A 24,492-nucleotide genomic window follows, 5' to 3' on the forward strand; every position below is an offset into this window, starting at 1 on the left:
AAACTTTACTCCTATATTGACTTCTTGCTAGAGTTCAATTTGTTTGGGTGACTTAAGTTTGGCTTTCAGTAGTTTTCTTTTTTAATATTTTTATAAGTGGAACCATAAGTTTTAATTTCCACAATTTTAAAAGTTTGAGAGTTTAAAAATACTTTCTTTTTAGGCTTTTTTTGGGGGGAAAGGCTGGTGGCACACCTTCTCAGGCTGGAGTTCAGGCTTACAAAGAGTTTGGGGAAGTTTTGTGTTTGTTGTAATGTTCTTTGAAATGTGCCCTACAGAATGGTATGCAAGATACAAGGAAGGGCATATTTGCATTTTTTGACAAATTGGAGTAAAACAAGCTCATAAGCTGATGGTCTCATAATAATTTTCAAAGAACACATCAAAATTCATCTACTTACAAAAACATAAAATAAAGCAACAAATACCTCTACATTAAGATATTCTAGCTTCTGACTGATTGTATTCTGACCTCCATAGAGAGGTCTGTCTGTGTCACACTGTCAGTCAATCTCTTTAATAATCACAGCGCAGTTACATTAATTATCCCCAGGTACCTGGCAGCATGAGATCGCATCTTTTGCCCTTTTCTTTCTTTAAATCAGAAATGGAGAGCGAGAGAGGTAAATGTTTCGGGCCAGTGGCAATGTGTTAGCAATTGTATGTAAATGTCTCCAAAGGAGGGGGGGAGATGAGAGTTTGTCTCTTTCTCTCTGGATGATGTGGTTAATGGGATGAGAGATCATTGGAGATCCCTTCTACTGATGCAACAACCTCATGATCCTGCCTAGAAGCTATAGCAGCAGACCTCACTGCCCGGCTGCAGCTGCTGCAAGCCCAGCTCTGTCAGCAGCAGGAGCAGTTCATGGGCTGGCAGCCAGAGGTGCAATTGGCCAAGCAAGAAAGGACTCACCAGTGGAGAGAAGGTCTCCTTCGGCAGTTCACAGATCTGTCCTGAATGGAAATTTGAAGACCACTGAGGGGGGTCTCTTGGGTGTTTGAGGCCCAACCTGGCTTGGAAGATGAGGTGGAGGATTTTCTAAACACACCCAGGAAGGCTGCCAACCTCATTGGGAGGAGAGGGGCTGGGCTAGCTTAGTGATGCCCTTCTCCACGGTTGAGGCCAAGTCATACTCCTCTCTGACTCTGTCAGCAAAGGCACCATGAATGGTCTGGGCCAAACCCTTTCCTCCTGGAGTCTGTCGACAGACAGTAGCCCAGTGATTCCTGGACATAGCTATTTCCTGAGTTAAACCTTGAGTTTAGGACAATGAAAGAGATTATGGACACACAGTCCTGCAACAATTAGGGCTGGTCAAAAAATTTGCAAAAACATTTGCAAATGAAAGATTCCATTTCATTTAAATGTTTTGATGAAATGTTCAATAGGAAAGGGATGAAACTTGACATTTAAACAACATCAAAATGTTTTATTTTGACATCATTGTTTTGATTAGTTTTGTTTTGATTTTTATATTATATTAAAATATTATTTTTAAATTACATTGTATTTATATAATATGTATAGTATTATGTCTATGCTCCATATTTAATGTTTTAATATAATATACAGGTATAAATGAAATACCTGAACACAATAAAGTTGAAATCAAACATTTTAACACTATGAAACAAAATGTGTCTATATTGTTGAACCAAAATATTTTGATGCTCCTAATAAGAACATAAGAACAGCCTATACTGGGTCAGACCAATGATCCATCTAGCCCAGTATCCTGTCTTTCAACTGTAGCTAGTTCCAGATGCTTCAGAGGGAGTGAAGAGAACAGGGCAATTTATTGAGTGATACAGCCCCTGTCGTCCAGTCCCAGCTTCTAGCAGTCAGAGATTAAGGGACACCCAGCGCATGGGGTTGTGTGCCTGACCATCTTGGCTAATAGACATTGATGGACCTGTCCTCCGTGAACTTATCTAAACCAAAATGGAACCAGATTGTTGAGCAGTTTTAAACTAAGGGCTGGGGGAAAGCCGACTGGTGCGGAGGAGCACGTCGATTGGACAGCGACATCCCTTAGGAGAGGATCTTCTAATGGAGATTCTCTATGTCCTAGTAAGGAGGAGAGGATGGAGGATGATAAAATACAGGTATGCATCCGAAGAAGTGGGCTGTAGCCCACGAAAGCTTATGCTCTAATAAATTTGTTAGTCTCTAAGGTGCCACAAGTACTCCTGTTCTTTTTGAAAATACAGGTAGGATCTGATGAGAAACAGTCAAATGAAAAAAGTCCCATTCAATTACATCATGTAATGGGAGACAGCTAAAAAGTGACAAGTTTTTAAAGTTCTTATATACCAATGCTAGAAGTCTAAATAATAAGATGGGTGAACTAGAGTGCCTCATATTAAATGAATATATTGATATAATAGGCATCACAGAAACTTGGTGAAATGAGGATAATCAATGGGACACAGTAATACCAGGGTACAAAATATATCGGAAGGACAGAACAGGTCATGCTGGTGGGGGAGTGGCACTATATGTGAAAGAAAGGATACTTCAAGTCTGCAGTACCGTCTACAATATGCTTTTGCCTCCTGTTCTTGTGCTACAGATAACCCACTGTTTACCCCTTTTTGCAGATAATTTATGAATATGTTAAATAGTACTGGTCCCAGTACAGACCCCTGGGGGACAGCACTATTTACCTCTCTCCATTCTGAAAACTGACCATGTATTCCTACCCTTTGTTTCCTATCTTTTAACTAGTTACCGATCCATGAGAAGACCTTCCCTCTTATCCCATGACTACTTACTTTGCTTAAGAGCCTTTGGTGAGGGACCTTGTCAAAGGCTTTCTGAAAATCTAAATACACTTATCCACTGAATCCCCCTTGTCCACATGCTTGTTGACCCCATCAAAGATTTCTAGTAGATTGGTGAGGCATGATTTCCCTTTACAAAAACCATGTTGACTCTTCCCCAACAAATTATGTTCATCTATGTGTCTGACAATTTTGTTCTTTACTATAGTTTCAAACAGTTTGCCCTGTACTGAAGTCAGACTTACCAGCCTGTAATTGCTGGGGTCACCTCTTGACCCCTTTTCAAAAATTGGCGTCACATTAGCTATCCTCCAGTTATTTGGACACCAGTTCATCAGCCTGAACCCACCCCTGGATACTCTGGCCAACCTCCAGAGGAAAGTCCTGGAGTTCTTCTGGCTGGGGAAGCACTAGGTCACTGCAGGTATCCTGAGCCTCCCTCTGGAAGAGGGAGGACAGGGCATGGCATGCGTTCTCAACCAGGTCCACACTTTCCATCTTGAGGTCCTGTAGAGTCTCTTTTATACTGAACATGGTCTGACATGGAGCACACCTTCCTCAGCCACCTCCAAGGACTCTGATATGACTGGCAGCTGTTTTATCTCCATCCAAGAGGTCTCCCTCAAGATCTCTCAAGGCTGATGGTCTTTCACAAGGACCTCCTCAGGACCTGGAAGTTGATCTCTGCAGCCAGGTCCATTGCAGTCACCGAGTGCATAGGTCTCCTTGCTGAACCCCAGTTCATGGACGTATTGCTGATGCGGTTTTCAGACTCCCCTGTTTTTTTTTTATTGTGGTGAGATGGAGGCCTTGGCACATGAATACCTACAGTGCATCAGGTTGCAGTCCCTTTTCTGCCTCCTCCAGAACCTCTTGTTGAGGTTCTGGTTGCACTTTTCCCTGCACCTTTTTATTTATGCATTTCCTATCCATGGCCCCATGAAGTTGTAGGACCTCCTTCTCAACCTTCTGTTGGCCATATATCAATCAGGGAGGAGGGGTTGGATGGAGGAGTTCCCTGCGACCAAGACTGTGGGGCTCAATTTTGTGCACTTGTCCATTCACATCTGCAGGCAGAGTTCCTCTGCATGGTATCAACTAGCTCCCTGGACTGTTTTGTGGACCAATGTGCACTTTCCAATGTTCTCTGCTCTGTGTCTTCCCTCTGGAACCCTGATTGTAAATCTATGACCCGCACTTCCATTTCTGTTTTTTCGGTTATTGTTCCCCGGAATGAATTGATCCATGTGCTTTTTTCTGGTCCTGGAAGCCCTTTTGGTTTACATGGGGACTGAATAGGCCTGTGTATGGAATGAGACAGAGGTCCTGTGAAAAAACTACTATGTGATCATATAATTAAAGACTGTATGCATATGCAAAAGGGACCTGAATTAAAGTTGTACAAGGAAACTTAATTCTGGCATTTTCTAATTTTGAGTGCTTGACCTGGCAACCTAAATAACATTTCAATATAGTTTGTTAATATAATTTCATAGGTTTTTAGTTTTTAAAAAATCTGTAATTAAGATGTCTTCACCCCACATCATTAAATTTTGCATCCCAACCCTTTAATGCTGTAGTATCTCCTGCTACCATTTGAGCTAAAGGACTACCTACATTAGAGGACAGCAGGTGTAAGCTGCTATTCCTCCCATGGAATAGCTATTCGACGAGTTCTACACATCTTCCTGTAATATATATCTATATAGATATAGAGATATACTTCTATAGTTTGTTTTGAAAATATTAACCTTAACTTAAAGTTAACTAAGTTTTCAGTTTCAGTAGCTAGGTAAATGTGTATTCACTGAACAAGAGCTCTTTTGTAAATTTGTTATATATTAATTTGTTTTTATTTGTCTTTTAGAAAACCTCCAGGTTAAGCTTGGTAAGTTCCTTTCATCTTTAGTATAAACTTCAAGAAAAGTTGTCATACTCAGACTGTCTGTGTTCAGTAGAGTTCTCATCTCTATTCCTCCAGTGAAACAGCTATTGGAAGAGTTCTATCTATCTATCTATCTATCTATCACTATACTCGACTATACAGTTTGTTTGGATAATATTAACCTTAACTTAAAGTTAACTAAGTTTTCAGTTTCAGTATCTAAGTGAAGGAATTCTTTATGAGCAAAACCATTATCAAAATATGGACTTACTTGAACAAGAGCTCTTTTGTAATTTATTAGATATTAATTTCTTTTTATTTGCTTTTTAGGAACGCTCGAGGCTGAGCTTAGTAAGTTCCTTTTATCTTTAGTATAAACTCTGTAAGAAGTGTTGTCATACTCAGACTATCTGTGTTCAGGGGAGTTCTCATCTCTATGCTTGTGCTTGTTTTCAGGATGGAGAAAAACTCAAGTATATGGAGGTAAATAAAGCTGATGTTTTACCAATGTCAAAATCTGACCTGACCCCAATAGTTCTCTGCTTCCCCCTCTTTTAAAATGAATGAGTTTCACGTGAAAAGTAAAGGATTAGAAATAGGTAGTAATTTCAGTGGGGATGGGAAGAGACAGATGGTTCCCTAGGTTTTTTATAGACTAGGGATGTGCCCCTTTGGTAAAGTGGTGAGTAGCGAGAGGATATTTTTCCCTAGGCATTATGGGCCCAATTCTCCACTGAATTTGGCCATGTATTTTCAGGTTAGTCCTTGTTTTATGCCTAATATTGACCCTGTATTGACATTATCTAATCATTAAGTTGCTGAATATTCTCTTCCTAGTGGCAAGATTTCTATAACTACCAAATTCATGGCCATGAAAAACATGTCACAGACCATGAAATCTAGTCTTCCCCTGTGAAATCTGGTCTTTTGTGTGCTTTTACCCTATACTAAACAGGAGGTGTTTCTCAAATTGGGGGTCCTGACCAAAAAGGGAGTTGCAGGGGGTCGCAAGGTTATTTTAGGGGGATCGCGGTATTGTCACCCTTACTTCTGCACTTCTGCCTTCAGAGTTGGGAGGCTGGAGAGTGGCAGCTGCTAACTGAGGGCCCAGCTCTGCAGACAGCAGCACAGAAGTAAGGGTGGCAATACCATACCATGCCATCCTTACCTCTGCGCTGCTGCTGGCGGCGACTCTGCCTTCAGAGCTGGGCTCCCGGTCAGCAGCCACTGCTCTCCAGCTGCCCAGCTCTGAAGACAACACTGCCACCAGCAGAATTAAGGGTGCCAATACTGCACCCCCCCAATAACCTTGAGACCCGCTCACAACTCCTTTTTGGGTCAGGACCCCTACAATTACAACACTGTGAAATTTCAGATTTAAATAGCTGAGGTCATGAAATTTATTATTTTTAAAATCCTCTGACCGTGAAATTGACCAAAATGAACCGTGAATTTGGTACGGCCCTAACTATAGTGTTTTAAATGCCAGTTTCCGTTCAGGGAAATATGAAGAAATTAAAACTGCTTTTTCCCCCCCTCCATATGGATGGGGAGCTGAATTCTGGTGGATATTGACAAGTTTCAGGCAATGTCATCCTCTCTTTTTATCAGATTATCATATTTTCAAAATTACATGGTAAGGTGAGGAGTAGCAGGACCTGGGGAATGGTGATGATGGGATTTGGAGCCCTTCAGTTGTAGACTTCTTGTCTAAACTCCAGCATCTGAGGGCTGATTTAGGGGTCTCTGTGCCATGAGCTGCTGGGCTGGTGAGAGTTCAGGGTCTAATAGACAGGTGAACACACAGATCAAAATGATCACAGGTTTTGGGTGTACTCGGATACTAGACTTCGTCACTACCCTAATATCTGTTCTTTTCCTGCTTTGGGACCTGAATCACATGTGCTGACCTTTATACATGTGCAGAGTCCTGTTAACTTCACTGGGATTCCATGTAGATAGTCCACACTGACAGGCCTTTGCATAAAAAACAGATTGTTTTCATGAGAGGAGCTGTACAGAGAGCTGCAAACCTTATGGAGGGGAGATGCACATCTGCCGGGATGTGCATACATTCACATCAGATGTGCTGACAACAGCTGCACAGTGCAGTTAAAGTTGCACTGTGCTGGGAAGGATGTGCCAGCATCTGCACCCACTACCTGTTCATAAGGGTCTGCAACACCCAAAAGGAGGCATGTAAGGGGACACACATACACACTGGATGCTTCTATTGCAGTGGTACTAAGCCCTTACACACAGTATGCAAATAGGTACTCAGCGCCCATTACCTTGGAGAATGGATATGTCTGCTAGGAGACATAGATAAGGCAGTGCTGTGTTGTTCCCTCCACAACCTCATTGGATTCTAAATTATATTAAATGAGCCCCCCCCCCCCCCATGCATCATTTTCTGCCCCCAAGCAGAACTGAGCCCTGAGTTACTAAGTGTTTTGACTAAATCACTTAAGCATTTTGAAAACCCCTGGGATCTTAACTTCATTCTCTGGGCCTAGTAGATTTTGGAGTTTGCCTACATGGTAACTGGAACCAAAATAACTCAGTCAGTTCTATATCACACCGTTAGTTATTCTGATGCAAATCTGTGTGTGTATGCCCATGAAGAAGGCACAACCATAGCTGCAATGTTTTGTGAAGCTTCATGTGTGAAATTTATACAAATTATTTCTTGTGCTAATTTGCATATTTACAAATAATGTGCACCTGGTCAATACAAGAAATGGCAGCAGAAGGTAGCTCTGGAATGGTGCCAGAACACTCCAGAGTGACATTCAAGCACTTTTTTTGAATGGGGTTTCAGTGCCAGAGAAGCCCCATTCTTCCCCCCAAGCCAGGCAGGGATGCCTTTACCTCTGCACAGGACCTCTTCATCAGCCTTGTCCTGGCGCTGGCCAAGACAGCATCCATCACGTCAGGAGGTGGAAGCTGGACAGGGATGGTGCTCTGTGACTGTAAGGCCTATTTACACTCCCTTGTCTGATCACGCCACTGGCCACTGACTCCTGAGATGCCTGTGAGGTGGGGGGGGGGGTGCTGGCAGGGGTTCTCTGCTCGGTGTCCCCCTCCGGATCCCTCATTTTTTGCCTCACTCCTGCTCCTGGTTTCTCCTTTGTTGTCCCAGGTACTCAACTGTGGCCTGGACTTAGTGGTTCCTCTCGGTTAGTTGAGTGGATGGGCCTTAGTCCTGGGTGGGCCTAGACCCGCCCATCCCAGACCTGCAAACAGCACAGCAGCAGCTCCAGGTACCTGGGCGGAGGGAGCTGCAATTAATCCTTACCCAGCCCTAGCAGTGTCCGCTCCTGGCAGCAAGACAGAAAATTAGGGGCTGTCCTGGCCAGAGCAGGGCTGCTAAGTCCTCCCCCAGAGCTGAGCTCTGCCTCTGATGCTTTGATTCTCTCTCTCAGAAGTGAAGATGACTCTGGATCCATGCACAGCTCATCCTGGCTCAAGCTGTCTGAGGACCAGCAGACTGTGACATGGGAATCCAAACATCAGGGTCTGCCTAGGGTTACCATACGTCCGGGTTTCCCCGACATGTCTGGCTTTTGGGTCTTTAAATAGCCGTCCGGGGGTAATTTGTAAAAAGCTAAAAATGTCCGGGATTTCCCCTGGACGGCTATTTAAAGATCCAAAAGCGGCTGACAGGGCAGCCGCGCCGCGGAAAGCGGTACTGGGAGCAGCATGGAGCGGCCGCGAGAGGTGGGTGCGGGCGGCCCGGCTCCCCCTGCCTGGGGCTCCCCTCGCCCACGGGGGGGGCATGGGCTCCTCCTCTGCAGCACTGCCCGCCGCGGGGCTGGGGCTCTCCCGGGGCTCTGCCCTGCACGCGCCCAGCACCCCCGGGGCTGCTCCTGCCTCCCTGGGCTGGCCCCAGATCCCCTCCCCCGGGGGGCTGGGGTCCTGCTGCGGCTTATGCCCCCCTTCCCCAGCTTCCCTCCAGCAGCCCCTGCACCGCCCTGCCGGGTCTGTTCAGCCCTCGGCCCCACCGGGTCCTGCCCTGCTTCAAGCAACCCCCCCCCCACCGGGCGGTGGCCAGGACTGGGGGAGCCGCAGCAAAGCCTCGCCCGGAGCTGGTGCAGGAGACGAGCCTGGCTCTCAGCCCAGGCTCCGGCATCAGCCTGCAGCCGGGAGCTGAGCCACCCCCCGCCGGCTCGGCTCAGCCCAGCCCTGCTCTTAAAGGGACAGGGACCCCACCGCGGCTTGGCCCAGCCTGGGGCACGTGGGGGTGTCACCTCACCCCCCGCCTGGGGGCCCGGTGTGGGGGGTGCTCGGCACCATAGCAGTGCAGAGGGGAGGCCAGCGATGCACCTTACTCTCTCCTGCACTGCCAGCCACGGTCTTGCCTCCTTTCCCCAGCTCTGTGAGGCACTGTACACCTCAGAGCAGCAAATGGTAGCAGATTCTGCTGTCTCCAAGCAGAGTCTAGCCCTGAGTGTTTATTTCCGCAGCAGTGAGTTTTCGGTTTGGTGCATTCACTCCTGATCTCCCTGGTAAAGTGTAACAAAAGCCCTTGGCATTCATTTTCTCAGTGTTTCTGGGAATACCCTTTTCAGTTTCATAGATTGATCTGGGATCTTTCTTTTGCTGTTTCCAGAGAGAACTGTTGACAGCAGGGAGATATGTCCCTGACTAGAGGACAGGAAGCAAATTTGACTAGACCAGTTGTGACTTCCTTTTTATTTGTTACTATAAAATGTATTACACACAAATAGATTGCTAATGAACTTCCACCTTTGGGTTTCTGGAAAACAACTCACTCTAATACTTGGAAGATGCAGGGACCTTTGGTCTTAAAAAATGAAACATCAGACTCATGAATTTGGGGGAAGTGCAGTGGTCCATTTATGAAATTTCTAAAAACATGATTCAAAAAATCCTTCTGAGACTGTATTTTAATGCTGAGATCCCAATAGCCTTACTATAGAAATAGAAAGTAAAACAAAGACATTCTTGATCCAGGTCAATGTTTCCAGACTACTGTACCTCCTTCAGGAGGCTGATTTGTCTTGAGTACCCCTCACTTAAAAACGATTTGCTTACAAAATCAGACATAAAAATACAATTATCACAGTACAGTATTACTGAAAAATTGCTTATTTTCTCATTTTTACCATATAAATTATCAAATAAATCACGACTTCCAGATTGAGAAACACTGGTATAGTATATAGAGCAGTATAAACAAGTCACTGTCTACGATGATGGTTGCATATGCTTCAATAATTAGTTTGGCAAGGCCTTCTATATCAAAGTTACACACATTTTTACACAATATCAGGCAAACCAGCTTGGATCTCTCACTATTCATGTCTCTGTACTAATTGTGCTCTGCATCATTTCACAAAAAAGTTATTTAACTGAGCTTGAAATTTGTCATTATACTGAGATTTCTAAAAATACCCTTCTAGAAAAACTTCCATTTGGCTTCCCAGTAAAGAAAAGGACTTTATATAGCTTGTTTGTTTGAACTTTGAGGCCCATACAGTCCCTGAAATGACACTGTCTTGGTTAGTGTTGTGCCCCATTTCTCACAGTACTCATGATGGGTTGGATTGTCACAGCCCATCTCAGCCACACAAGGGAGTAAATATTATCTTTTCCAAGTAGACCCCGCTGATATGGGGATGCCCCTTTAAAGGAAGGCCCCGGGACAGGTATGGACAGGGGAGTCCCTCCAGTGGAGGGAGAGGTGAGTGTCAGAGGTAGGGTTACCATACGTCCGGATTTTCCCAGACATGTCCGGCTTTTTGGTCCTCAAATCCCCGTCCAGGAGGAATTTCCAAAAAGCCGAACATGTCCGGGAAAATAGGGAGGCATGGTAAGGGGACCGCCTCCTCCCTGGGCTCCAACTTTCCCGGCTCCTGCCGCTCTCCACTGCGGCAGGGACCGAAGCAACTTCCCCAGCGTAGCAGCCGGGGGGCAGGAGGGAGGAGGGGGAATGTGGGGTGCTCGGGAGGGGGCGGAGTTGGGGTGGGGAAGGGGAGGAGTTGGGGCGGGGCCGGGGGCGGGGAAGGGTGGAGTTGGGGCGGGGTCCCGTGGAGTGTCCTCTTTTTGCACTATTGAAATATGGTAACCCTAGATCTGCCTGACAATCCCGAGAGATTTGACTAAGTTTTCTGTGTGCTGGGTTCTGAGGGATTCACTTCAGGGAAAATTTACTGGGAAGTGGAGAGGATGGGGAGAATCTGGGCCATAGGGGTTGCCAGAGTCTGTGAGGAGGAAGGAACAAATCAAATTTACCCCCGAGGAGGGGATCTGGGGGATAGAACAGTCCAGGGGTCACTACGCAGATCTCACCACCCCTCAGGACCCCCTGCCACTGCATCAGACACCCAAGAAGGTACGGATCTATGTACACTATAAAAAGGGGCAAGTGGCATTTTTCAACCCAGATAATGGTGATCTGATCACCAATCTCACAGCTTCTTTCAATGGGGAGAAAATATTCCCCTTTTTCTGGGTCTGTTCGCACCTCACACTAACCACCTGAGACCTTTGGAGATCAGATGGGTGGGTGGGTGTGGGGGGGTGTAACTTGTTCCATTGGAGCCACAGCTCTGTCTCCAGCATTCGCTGTGGCACTGGGGCTCTCCACTGGCCCCACAGCCACAGAAAGCAGGGAACAAACCATGTCTCTGCTGCTTCTCTCTATCTCTGTGGGGCCTGCAGAGGCCCCAGGCCCAGGGAGTGAGCAATAATCATGCTGGCTGTGTGGGGCAGGGATGGTGCTAAGTAGTGGGAACTGGAGAGAGGAAATTGGGGAGAAGGTGGGGAATTATTCTTAACTCTGACCCATGCTACAAACTATATGCTACAAACATACCAACAAGCTCTTTCAGTACAGATGCAGAACCACAACATTCTCAGCTCTGTCATTGGCAGAGCCTCCCCGTCAGAGTCACCCACGTGCTTAGGGTGGGGTCTGGTGATTCCTCACCATCTCCCTCCCCTTTACTGCTGGGATCCAGTGATTGCTTATCATACTGCAGGGACTTGATCCCAGTCCTAAAAGATGCTCTGTCTCTAAAAGATGCAAAGAGGGAACCAGATGACATTACCGCCTCCACGGCCATGTCCCGAGTTAATGCATGCTGTAGTCAAACCAGCAAAGTTGCCATTTGCACTGCGACCACTGAAGGGCAGTGTTTCTGCATGCTGACTTTACACTGTTATGCTGGAAGGTGTTAGTGACTGCCATCAATCACAGATGAGGGTAATGTCCATGGGTGTGCTAAATACACTTATTTTTTAATGGAAGGCGTAATTAACCCCCCTTGTGGAGTAAGATAGCTGGAAACCATAGGAGACTAGTAACTGCTGATAGGAAGGGGTTTAAACATAAATTTAAAGTTTATGGTGGTTTCAAGGATTCAAGGCAGGTACTCATGAGACAAAGGAGTTTTGGTTTCTAGCGCTATTTTTCATAGAATCATAGTGGAAGGGACCTCGAGAGGTCATCTAGTCCAGTGCCCTGCACTCAAGGCAGGGCTAAGTATTATCTAGACTATACCTGACAGGTGTTTGTCCAACCTGCTCTTAAAAATCCCCAGTGATGGAGATTCCACAACCTCCCTAGGCAATTTATTCCAGTGCTTAACCACTCTAACAGTTAGGAAGTTATTCCTAATGTTCAACCTAAACCGCCCTTGCTGCAATTTAAGCCCATTGCTTCTTGTCCTATCCTCAGGGGTTAAGAAGAACAATTTTTCTCCCTCCTCCTTGTCACAACCTTTTATGTACTTGAAAACTGTTATCCATGTTCCCTCTCAGTCTTCTCTTCTCCAGACCAAACAAACCCAATTTTTTCAATCTTCCCTCACAGGTCATGTTTTCTAGACCTTTGATCATTTTTGTTGCTCTTCTCTGGACTTTCTCCAATTTGTCCACATCTTTCCTGAAATGTGGCACCCAGAACTGGACACAATACTCCAGTTGAGGCCTAATCAGCACGGAGTAGAGCAGAAGAATTACTTCTCGTGTCTTGCTTACTGCTAATACATCCCAGAATGATGTTTGCTTTTTTGGGCACAGCGTTACACTGTTGACTCATATTTAGCTTGTGATCCACTATGACCCCCAGATCCCTTTCTGCAGTACTCCTTCCTAGGCAGTCATTTCCCATTTTGTATGTGTGCAACTGATGGTTCCTTCCTAAGTGGAGCACTTTGCATTTGTCCTTATTGAATTTCATCCTATTTACTTCAGACCATTTCTCTTTTTGATGTCATGTTTTACAATATTATGTAATAGCAGATGGAGACTGTTCTAAAAGAGAGCTACACATGAAGAAAACTGATTGTATGTTTTGTACATGCATTCAAAATCTTAAAGAAAGTTGTCCTAATATATGGCTAGCATTTAGGCCGATTTGTACGTTGCTGGCTCTGACACTTGAGATTCTTTAAAAAAGAGCACTCACAGAAATTCTTATGCATTCTGTCATTTGCTTCTTTGGTATGCTCACTGCTACCTTAGAATAAAGTGCCAGAATCAGTCTTGTGAATAATATATCCCCAACACAACGCCAACACAACTGCAATACAGCTTTATAATTACAACCAACCCAAGTGAGGTTTTGATAGAAAAATAATAGTCCTATCCCTCGTTCACGTTCCCAAGCACTAAGATAACAAATGTTTTATATTAGTGCACTAGATGCATATTAATTTCATAGGCAGTGTCAAGGAATTTTCCTGATTCTCGTGGCAAAGTTGCAAGCAGATCGTTAAACAGCACGGAATACAAGCATTGCCATTGGGATGAAAGCTCTGAGTAATAGTAGCAGCTTAGCCCTCCAACGAGTTTATATTTCCCAGAAAAATTCCTGCAGCTGCTCAGAGATATGGTCGTTCTGCACTCTGTGGTTTAGAGAAATTCAATGGAAGATGGCTGCCAAGAGACATACACTGTCTCGCAGCGTGCAAGCAGGCAGCGAAGTACACTGCTATGCAGAATTTGTCTGGGGAGAGCGCCCAGCAAATTGGGCAATAGAAAGGGGACTTAGAAGCAGAGTAGCAAGGTCTTGCTCAGACAGTGCGCAAAAATGTGTCATTGATTTGCTATCTAGCTGGCTTTGAACCCCTGCTAAAGTGAATGAGAATTGTATGCCCTTGAGCTGCTATATCCCCATCAAACCAATGAGACAGCTAATCCACCTTTACTTCTGTATTACTTATTTTAAAAGACCAGCCCTGGGCTAAAAATGTAAGAGACTGTTTTCCTGTAAAAGCAGCTATATAAATGGGGATACCAGGCCAAGACCCTTAATTCAGTGATCCATTACTCTGGTCTATTTCAGAGATTTGGGCTTAATTCTCCACTGTGCCCAAGTGGAAAGCTCCCCCAAGGACCTTAAGCCAGCTGAGAACTGGGTATATCAGAGCCTAGCTTTGCCTCCTCCCCTTCCCTCACATGCTCTGTCTTCTCCTTGCCTCCGAGAAGGCTTTGCTTTCCCTTATGCCATTGTAAGGTGGTTTTGGTTCATGGTTATATTCTGTTAGGAATGTTGCTGCAATTCAAAATGGAGATTAGCAATTCAAGATGGTGCATATGTTAGGGAGGGTTTGAACTCTATCTTGGTGTCCTTCTTCATGGCATTTTCCCGCCAAAACTCTGTTTCCAGGCAGAACTTGAGGGGCTGAGAACTGGCTGGAACCGGTTGGGGGCAGGGCCTGTCAGTGTGTGCCTGTCAGAGTGGGCCTGTCAGAGGGTGCCTCAGAAAGGCGCACCTCAGAGAGCGTATAAGGAACTGTTAGTGGTGACGCAGGGGCTGTGCAGCATCGAGGCAGCCACGTCCAGGTTCTTTGCACGGCATCAGATCAAGACTTCGGCTACTAACATCTGTCAAGGACTCTGATACTTACCTGACTCCTGTAATCCACCAAAGGATCCAGTGAAGGCTGTGCTGTCCGCTCAGATCTGTTGATCTCCAGCTTGGGCAGTAGAGAGCCAGATCCTCCGACGTTCCAGAGATCCTGAGACGGACCATCCGTTGCCGGTGTCCTCCACCTGCAGCTAGAAGAGAGACAGTAATTATGTTTGGGCATTTATTAGTTTAGCCAAGGGAGAGTTTCAGGGCCTGGGCTTTATGCCCCCTTGCTGGAATCTATTTGTGGGTATTTGTAGTGTTCCCCATAGTGACTTTTCCCCCCATTGTATCTATCCCTTAATAAATCTTCTTTCTGTTTAAGGTTATATTCTTTCTATCCTTTATTTCAATGCAACATGTGTGGGAGGCACACAGATGTCTAATTCTCCCAGTTGATAGATGCTGGTAGGAGTCGAATCTGTTGTATATGTCACCTCCTTATTATTCCACACAGAGATTTGGGGTAACACCATGCAGTGGGTTCCAGCACAATAGATGGCTGATGCAGAAGGAAGCAGAACCATCACTGCCACTGGGGAGATTCCTTTGGCTGTTTCAGGTTCACTCTGTGCTGCATAAGCAGACAGCTGTCCCTTTGGGTCTGTAATACAAGGGACGGATAATGGTGTGATCATCTTAGACCAGGTTTACTTCTCCTTTCATCACTGACCTGCTACTTTCCGTTTGGTTTTGAGAGCAGAGCAGATCTATTGCATCTCTCCACCAGACACCAGGTTCCCCTTACCAGTCCCGCTTTTGGTAACTACAGTACAATCCACACTTCGCTCACTGCCATTGAAAAAAAACAATTTTCTCCCCGCTTTTAGCAGACATCTCACTGTTGCATGCTCTCATCTCACTGCTTTAAAGCATTTTACTATTCACACTACAAAACACTTACTACCATACTAGGAACTATGATTATACAGTAACTCCTCATTTAACGTTGTAGTTATGTTCCTGAAAAATGTGACTTTAAGTGAAACAATGTTAAGCGAATCCAATTTCCCCATAAGAATTAATGTAAATGGGGGGGTTAGATTCCAGGGAATTTTTTTTTGCCAGACAAAAGGCATTATATACATTTTAAACAATTTTAAACAAGCAATTTAATACCACGCTGGGGGGGAGTAGTGTGCACGTGCTGTGTGTTTACAAACATACTGTACATACAGTACAGTACTATAGTTGGGAGGTGCCCCTGCCTTACCCCACACAGGCTGAAGGTGCTGTAGGCTAGGAGAAGCAGGTTGCGCAGCAGCGGCAGCTTCCCCTACTCTGCAAGCACCAGGGGCGGGGGGGGGGGAGGGTGGTTCAACCCTCACCCTGCCCACTCACCCCTTCCCACAAGCCCCCATCCTTGACCTGCCTCTTCTCCCCACCACCTCCTCCCCCTTTACTTTCCACGCTGCGTCCTCGCTCCTCCCCACTCCCTCCCCTCCCTTCTAAACGCTGCAAGCCAGCTGATTGCAGCAGGCAGGAGGCAGGGGAGGGAGGGGGAGCCTGCACGCCGAGTCCTCGCTCCTTCCCCCTCCCTCCTGCCTGGGGCAATCAGCTGGCTTGTGGTGTTTAGGGGGCAGGAGGGAGGGGGGAGGAGCGAGGACTGAGCCCGCAGGCTTCCCCTCCCTCCCCTGCCTCCTGCCCGCGGCAATCAGCTGGCTTGCGGGGTTCGGGAGGCAGGGGAGGGAGGGGGAGCCTGTGCGCCGAGTCCTCGCTCCTCCCTCCTCCCCCCGAAATGCTGCAAGCCATCTGATTGTCGCGGGCAGGAGGAGGGGGGAAGGCGCTGATCCGCGGGGTCTGCCGGCGAGTGGGAGGCGCTGTGGGGAGGGCGGGCGTAGGGAGGCTGTCAGCTGTGGAGAAAGCAGGCAGCCAAACAAGGTAAGAGTGGAGCAATGCACAACTTTAAATGAGCATGTTCCCTAATTGATCAGCAACGTAACAACAAAACAACGTTAACCAGGATGACTTAAAGTAAGGAGTTACTGTATCATGTTTTTCAATACAACCTATTTCCTAGTCTAGACAGGGTGGGTCAATGTCATATCCCCACATTCCATTCTTCCTTCAGGTGGGCTTTAAACAGGGAAAATTGAACTATTGTATAGTGAGCAGGGCTGTGGGTGTTTTCCAGCAATGTGTCTTTTGGTTTTCATTATTCACCCTCTCTCATAGCCTTGAGACAGAAGCAGTTGATGACCCTAGGCTCCTCAGAGAGCCACAAAGCCCTCTCCTGTTTTTGCTGGGAGTGTGAATTGTATCTAATGCTGGAAGAGCTGTACAGCATGGTTAGCTGATGGCCTCCTTTCACACTATGCCCTTAGCAGCACACTCCGAGGTGACCCCTCATTAGATTGGTTTGCTGTAGGTCTACAGCATATGTGCCCTATTCCCAGAGTAGCATTTTGGTGGTCTTGATATGTAACAAGAGAGCTACTTCCAGCTCACATTGGAAATACAGAAAATAGCATTGATGGCAATGTTTTCACTGCATAGAGTTTGCCAAGAAAGGATAAGGACAAAGTGTTGTTAGCTGCTCTCTCCCACCAGCTGCAAAGTACACAACAGGTGTGCAGCGATCCTGAGTGTCACTTTACTGCACCCATCCCTGCAGTGGCTGAATGTTACATGGATACTTCAATATTATTTCTTTACAATACATGGATACCTCACAGGGGCTTATAAATTACAAGCTCTGAAAATACTGTATACAAAGTGGGATATTAGAAGGTGTGCTGTATGATATTCTAATCCACCACTGTATACATGGCATATTTGTGTACAGTGGGATATTGGAAGGTATGCTATACTGTATTGTATACAGTGAGGTATTGAAAGGTATGGCATATTGTTGCACTTTGAATGCTAGGGGTATAACTAATCTGTTGTGATTCCATTGATTCCAGTGAAATTACACCAGGGGTAAAATTGGCCTAGTAAATTTAATTCTTTGTCTGTATTGCTGCAAAAATATCTTATGGCTTACACTGTTCCAGAAATCCTCAGCAAACAGTTATTGTTTGTTCCCTGCACTTTAGTGTAACAAAAACTAAAATGAAAAGAGAAATGTAAGGCTTAAGCCATAAAGCAAGCAGGTCAAATGTATCATTGAAGTGACTGAGCAACGCAATCCAGGTCGTATTGGAACTGAGCACATGCTGTCCTAACCTTTCCAAAGCACATTTTGAATGTGTCTCTTGAGAAGGTAAAATACAAAGGTATATTTTAAAAATATATACCGGTGTCATTTAATTACACCAAATGGTACCTGGCCGATAGTCAGCAATTGAGCAATCTATCATTGATGAGTGTTATGAAAAAAACAATGCAAAAAACCCTAATAAATAATCCTCATAATAAATAACATGGCACTTTAGCCATATAGCAGTTTATTCATAGGAGTGCAACAGGCAGCAGAAGAAGCGTTGGTAACAGACACTGAGTGGGACAGATCACTGAATCACTCCGTTTAGCAAATTAGCGAGTAAGTGAACCAACAGAATAATCATAATAAACAAGCATGAGTAGTGCCTGACAAAATGTACTTTATTCATTTATTTGGCGTTGTGACAGCGTTGGGACTCACCACTGTGGCGCCGCCTACTGGTCGTCTCGGGGAATTGGTTCGATCCAGTAGAGCGCCCCCTTCTGGTGACGTCCCGCCTGTCGTCTCGCCTTCAGTCGGTGTATGGACTCGCGTTGCTCCCAACGCACAGCGTCCTCTTCTGGAACACTGTCCTCCGACAGTGTCCTTCTGTCTATTCACACCCCCTTTCGGGGGGGTGATCAACAGCTCCACACCTTTGAGTCCGGTCCCTACAGTTGAGGATCGGGCGTGGTTCCGTCCGGCCACTCCCTGCGGCCTATGGCTGAGGGTATGGCCCAATAGAACAATAAGGGGGTAAGGGGGGGGGGGAACTCAGGCCCGCCCACTACTCTGAGTCCTGGTCCAGAGGCCCTCTGGCAACAGTCTTGCTGTCCTCCTCCTCCTTCCTCCTCTGACTACTCCTCTGGACCGCTTCCCCAACGGCCCTTCTCTGTGCTAGGCCTTCTCCTACTCTCTAAAGCTGGCCTGCACTGCGCTGTCCATGGTGCTGGCCTCCCAGCTCTGGAGACAGACCTTCCCCTCTGAAGGCCTGGGACAAACTGACTGCTCTCGCTCTGAGCAGCCTTTTATATGGCTGAGCTGGGCCCTGATTGGCTGGCCCCAATCTGTCCTCTGATTGGCTCCCAGTAAGCCCTTCTCTGACTGGCTGCGCGTCTACGCAGGCGCCCAGGCCTGCCGCAGCCCACCCTCTCCGGGCGTGGGGCAGCCGCCCCACCACACACCCTCCCCCTTAAGAACCCTCCCGGGGGGGGGGGGGGTGTCCTAACTGGCCTAATGGCCTAGAGCTCAGAACTTAGCCTTCGTCTCACGGTGGCCCTGCTTACCAGCTCCCAGTCTAGGAAATTAACCCTCATCACCGGGCAATATGGCCTAGTGGCCTAAGTCTAGGAAATTAGCTCCCGTCCTAGGGCAACAAGGCTTACAGGCTCAAAGTCCCGGAGATTAGCCCTTGTCACAGGGCAACCCGGCCTAGTCACCATCTCAGCGGGGATCCCACCGAAACACGCTGAGGCTTACCGGGTCCGACGTACCAGTCCGTCAATTCCCTTAGACTGCTTCCTATCAGTTCCGATGCTGGGGTGTCCCACAGGTCTCCCGATTCTCCACTGGCCTCGTGGTCCGCCGCCTCTTTTGGTTCCTCCCATGGTGAGGCTCCCCCTCGACCTGGAGAAGTCGCGGTCCCTGGCGGCTCCAGGGGTGCGGGCCGGTCCTCCACCGGGGTTTCCTGCATAGGTTCTTCTCCTACGGCTGCCTGTTTAGGCTGGGGTATGCTCCCTTCTTTCGCACTCTCTGTGCATTTGTGACATACCCCGTACGGGCGGGACGAACCCTCCGCCGTCATGGCTACCTGCCTGGGGTCTCTGTAGTTGGGTTGGGGCTTGGCTACCCCCTCGCAAACCTCCCCTTGCACTAAGGATCCCCCACCTTGGTCCGTTTCCTCACCCTCCTCCCCCAGCCTGGAGAAGAAATCTGCATTAGTATGGGCCTTACCCGGGCGGTGGAACACCTGGAAGTCGTACGGCTGGAGGGCGAGGTACCACCGCATAATTCTAGCGTTAGTGTCCTTCATGCTGTGGATCCATCGCAAAGGGGCGTGGTCTCTGATCAATTTAAAACTGTTCCCCAGCAGGTAGTAACGTAGGGCGTCGATAGCCCACCGTACCGCTAGGGCCTCTTTCTCTATCGTTGAAAAATGCCTTTCCCGGGGGAATAGCTTACGACTGAGGTACAGTACTGGATGTTCTTCCCCGTCTACTTCTTGGGAGAGCACTGCGCCCAAGCCGACTTCGGAAGCGTCTGTTTGAAGTATAAACTCCTTCGTGAAGTCGGGGTGTTGTAGGACAGGTTCTTGAGTGAGCTGTTCCTTTAGTGTGGCAAAGGCTCTCTCACACTGTTCAGACCACTGTACCTGCCGAGGTTGAGAGTTCTTTGTCAGGTCTGACAAGGGGGTGGCTATAGATGCGAAATCCGGCACAAAACGGCGATAGTACCCAGCTAATCCTAAAAACTGACGCACTTGCTTCTTCGTCGTGGGGACGGGTACGTCTTTGAGGGCTTGTACCTTGCTAATCAGGGGCGTTAGTTTCCCCCCTCCTACCGTGTATCCCAGCTAGATCACTTCTTCTTGCCCTAAGTGACATTTCGCCGGGTTAGCCGTTAGGCCGGCCGCTCTGAGGGCCTGTAACACCTTTGCCAGGTGGTGTAGGTGGCTCTCCCAGTCGAGGCTGTAAACTACAATATCGTCTATGTAGGCCGCCGCGTATTGGTCGTGGGGTTGGAGGACCTTGTTCATCAAGCGCTGGAACGTAGCCGCCACTCAGTGTAACCCAAATGGCATGGTTATGAACTGGAAGAGGCCGACAGGCGTGGGGAAGGCCGTCTTCGCACGGGAGTTTGGTGTAAGTGGGATCTGCCAGTATCCTTTAGTTAGGTCTATAGTGGACAGATACCTGGCTCCCCCGAGGCGCTCCAACAATTCATCCACCCTCGGCATTGGGTATGCATCGAAACGGGAGATAGCGTTGACCTTTCTAAAGTCGATGCAAAACCGGGTCGTCCCGGCTGGCTTCGGGACTAAGACGATAGGGCTACGCCACTCGCTCGTTGATTCCTCTACAACTCCCATTTCTAACATAGTCTCTACCTCCTGTCGAACTGTATCCCACATTCTCTTGGGTAACGGTCGGTGGTTGTCCGTCACCCTCTTCCCGGGGTCGGTGGCGATATGATGACTCGTTAGAGTCGTCCGGCCCGGGCGGGCCGATAGAACATCTGGGAATTCCTCCACCATCCGTTGTAGTTGCCCTCTCTGTCTGGGATTGAGGCCTGACCCCAACGTGGCCGGTCTGGGGTTGGGAAGATCTCCTGCTAGGGGTCCAAGTTCCGAGTCTGGGGTAGACGGGCCAATGAACAGGGCTTCCCGGGTTTTCCAGGCCTTCAGAAGATTGACATGATAAATGCGCGTCTCCTTATGTCGTCCTGGTAGTCTGACCTCATAATCAACCGGCCCCACTCGTCGGATTACTTCATAGGGGCCCTGCCATTTGGCTAGGAGTTTCGACTCCGCTGAGGGCAGTAAGAGCAGCACCCGATCGCCTGGGCTGAATTTTCTCCCTCTAGTCCCGCGATTATAGAGGCGTTCCTGGCATGCCTGGGCCCGTTCCAGGTTTTCCCGGGCAAAGGCCCCTAATGTTTGGAGTCGCTCCCGGAGGTGTAACACGTATTGCGTGGTTCCAAGGACCCTCGTTTCCTGGGTTTCCCACTCCTCCTTCAGGAGATCCAATATTCCCCTGGGCTGTCTGCCGTATAAGAGCTCGAAGGGCGAGAACCCCGTCGAGGCCTGTGGTACCTCTCTGATAGCGAATAACAGGGCCGGCAACAAGGTGTCCCAATGTGAGGGGTCCTCCTCTACAAACTTCCGCAGCATAGCTTTTAGCGTGCCGTTGAAGCGTTCAACCAGGCCATCGGTCTGCGGATGGTACACCGATGTCCGGAGGGTCCGTATATGGAGTAGGCGACATAGCTCGGCTATTAATTTGGAGGACACGTTCGTGCTCTGATCCGTCAATATTTCCCCGGGTATCCCAACTCGGGCGAAAATCTTTACTAATTTGTTCGCGATGGTTGGTGCCGTCGCTGTCTTTAGGGGGACGGCTTCGGGATAGCGCGTCGCGTAATCCACGACTACTAGGATAAAGTGGTTCCCTGTCTTGCTTCGTTCGAGGGGGCCGACGAGGTCCACCCCAATCCGCTCAAAGGGTACCCCTACGACCGGCATGGGTACCAGGGGCGCACGGGCTACCCCTTTCGGCCCGGCTCGCAGGCATTCTGGGCACGATGCGCAAAAGTCCGCCACCTCCCGGTGGATGCCTGGCCAGAAGAACCGGCGAGCTTACCCTCTGTAGGGTCTTCTCGCGCCCCAGGTGTCCTGCCCAAGGGTTCGTGTGGGCTAGTTGGAGGAGGTCGGATCGTAGTCTGCGGGGGACTAACAGCTGCCGGAACATCTCTTGGGTCTGGGGTTCCTGCGCTATGCGGTACAGGCAGTCCCGCCATATTTCAAAGCGGGGGCCCTGGGGAGGCCGTGGCGTCATGTCCTCCTCGGTGTCAGGGTTGGTGGCCTGCTCCCAGGCTCTGCTTAGGGTTGGGTCTTCCCGTTGTTCCTGTAAGAAGTCCCCGTCACGCTCTAGTTCTGCTTGGGCGTCCTCCACTGAACGGGGCCTGTCTCCAGGATGATCCACGGGGGCCTCCGGGATTGCGGAGGTCCCCTCGCCGGGGTCACTCCTTGGCCTACGCCCGAGCAGTCCCATTCTAGGCACCTTAGTCCTGTCTGGTCGGAGTTCGGGCGGCTGATATCTCAGGAGAACCTCTGCGAAGCCCAGCCAATCCCGTCCCAGCACCACCGGGTAGGCCAGCCTAGGGGCCACTCCTACCCGGAGACCCTCCTCTCGACAGCCTACTCCTATTTTGACCCAGGCTGTGGGGTACGGGCGGATGTCCCCATGCACACACTGTAGGTGGATCGGGGCCCCCGAAAGATTAAGGTTCGGGACCAGGCCCTCTCGTATGAGGGTCTGACTGCACCCCGAGTCTACGAGGGCGTTTGTGGGGGTCCCCTTGACCCTGACAGGGACTACCAGCTTTCCTATCCCTCTCCTCCGAGCCCTTCGTCCGGCTACCCAGGCTTGCCCGTAGCTGCAGTCCATAAAAGGGCAATCTCTTCGAAAATGTCCTTCTTGTCCGCAACCCCAGCATCTCTCTCGAGCCTCGGCCGGCCCTGGGCCTCCCCCAAGGGGGCCTGCTCTCTCCGGGGGTTGATGCTCCCTCCGCGTCGTCACCTGTGTTAACTTGTGTCTGGTCTCGGGGTGGGGGGGCCTCGGATGCCCATGGCGGTTGCCTGCCAGTGGTTCGGAGGGTTCCAACCCGCGGAGGTTCCACTTCTCTGTCCCGCCCTTGCGACCAAGGTTCCCTGCCACTCGGGGTGGCGCCTCAGCCCCCTCGGCAGATAGGTAGTCCTCCATTAAGGCCACCGCTACTGACAAGGTGGCCGGTCGATGCCGTCGTACCCAGGCCCTTCCTCCCGGGGGCAGGATCTGGGTGAACTGTTCTAGGGCCACCATCTCTGCCACCTGGGGTCCCGTCAAGCCTTCCCGGTTCAACCACTTCCAGGAGTGGTCTCGGATGCGTTGGGCCACGGCGCGGGGTCGGGCCCCCGGAGGGTACTGTTCCTTGCGTAGGCGCTGGCGGTAGGTCTCCGGGCTAATGCCGGTATGGTCCAGGATGACCGCCTTTACTCGGGCGTACTCAAGTGCCTCCCGGGGGTCGAGGCTACGATATGCGGCCTGAGCCTGCCCCGTCAAATAGGGGGCTAGCAAGGTGGCCCAATGTTCTGAGGGCCACCGGGCAGCGGTCGCCACCCGCTCAAACGTCACCAGAAATGCTTCTGGGTCGTCCTCAGGCCCCATCTTGGTGAGGCGTACTGGTAGTGCCCCCAAGGCATCCCCATGTCCGGTCCCCATGGGTGCGGCAGGGGTGCCTCCCGCCGGGCGTAATAGCGCGGCCATCTGTTGTACCAGGTGTTCCTGCTGCGCCCGCTGCTGGGCGGCCAACTCCCGGAGGAGCTGCTGCTGATTCTCTTGGTGCTGAGTCATCAGCAGTTACTGTTGACTGGTCATTTGTTGCAGCATTTGCACCTGCTGCTGTTGCTGCTGGGCCGACTGTTCCTGTTGCTTTTCTAGCATCCACTTCAGGAGCTTCTCGGCCTCCATGTTGGGGTTCAGCGGGGTACTCCCGATTCAACCCCCACGCTCTGGACCCTTTAACAGGTCCGGGTCTGTACCCGCAATCTGGGTCGACCGTCTATTTGCTCAAGTCACAGTCCGTGCCCTGGCCCCTTGTATCAGGGGCGGACCGCTATGCCTGCATTCTCCACCACGTGTGACAGCATTGGGACTCACCACTGTGGCGCCGCCTACTGGTCATCTCGGGGAATTGGTTCGATCCAGTAGAGCGCCCCCTTCTGGTGACGTCCTGCCTGTCGTCTCGCCTTCAGTCGGCGTACGGACTCGCGTTGCTCCCAACGCACAGCGTCCTCTTCTGGAACACTGTCCTCCGACAGTGTCCTTCTGTCTATTCACACCCCCTTTCGGGGGGGTGATCAACAGCTCCACACCTTTGAGTCCGGTCCCTACAGTTGAGGATCGGGCGTGGTTCCGTCCGGCCGCTCCCTGCGGCCTATGGCTGAGGGTATGGCCCAATAGAACAATAAGGGGGTAAGGGGGGGGGGACTCAGGCCCGCCCACTACTCTGAGTCCCGGTCCAGAGGCCCTCTGGCGA

General features: G+C 49.2%; 1 protein-coding gene and 1 pseudogene across 1 annotated transcript in view; both read left to right on the forward strand.

Moving 5' to 3' along the window:
* LOC135887694 (butyrophilin subfamily 1 member A1-like) overlaps window positions 1–11,177 on the forward strand; it is a 38,662-nt pseudogene extending 27,485 nt beyond the window's left edge.
* Window positions 1–24,492, forward strand: part of LOC135887695 (class I histocompatibility antigen, F10 alpha chain-like) — a 201,739-nt gene that overhangs the window by 131,310 nt on the left and 45,937 nt on the right. The gene's annotated exons all lie outside the window — the stretch shown is intronic.

This window comes from Emys orbicularis, chromosome 13, assembly GCF_028017835.1.
Source record: "Emys orbicularis isolate rEmyOrb1 chromosome 13, rEmyOrb1.hap1, whole genome shotgun sequence".
Classification (NCBI taxonomy): Eukaryota; Metazoa; Chordata; order Testudines; family Emydidae; genus Emys; species Emys orbicularis.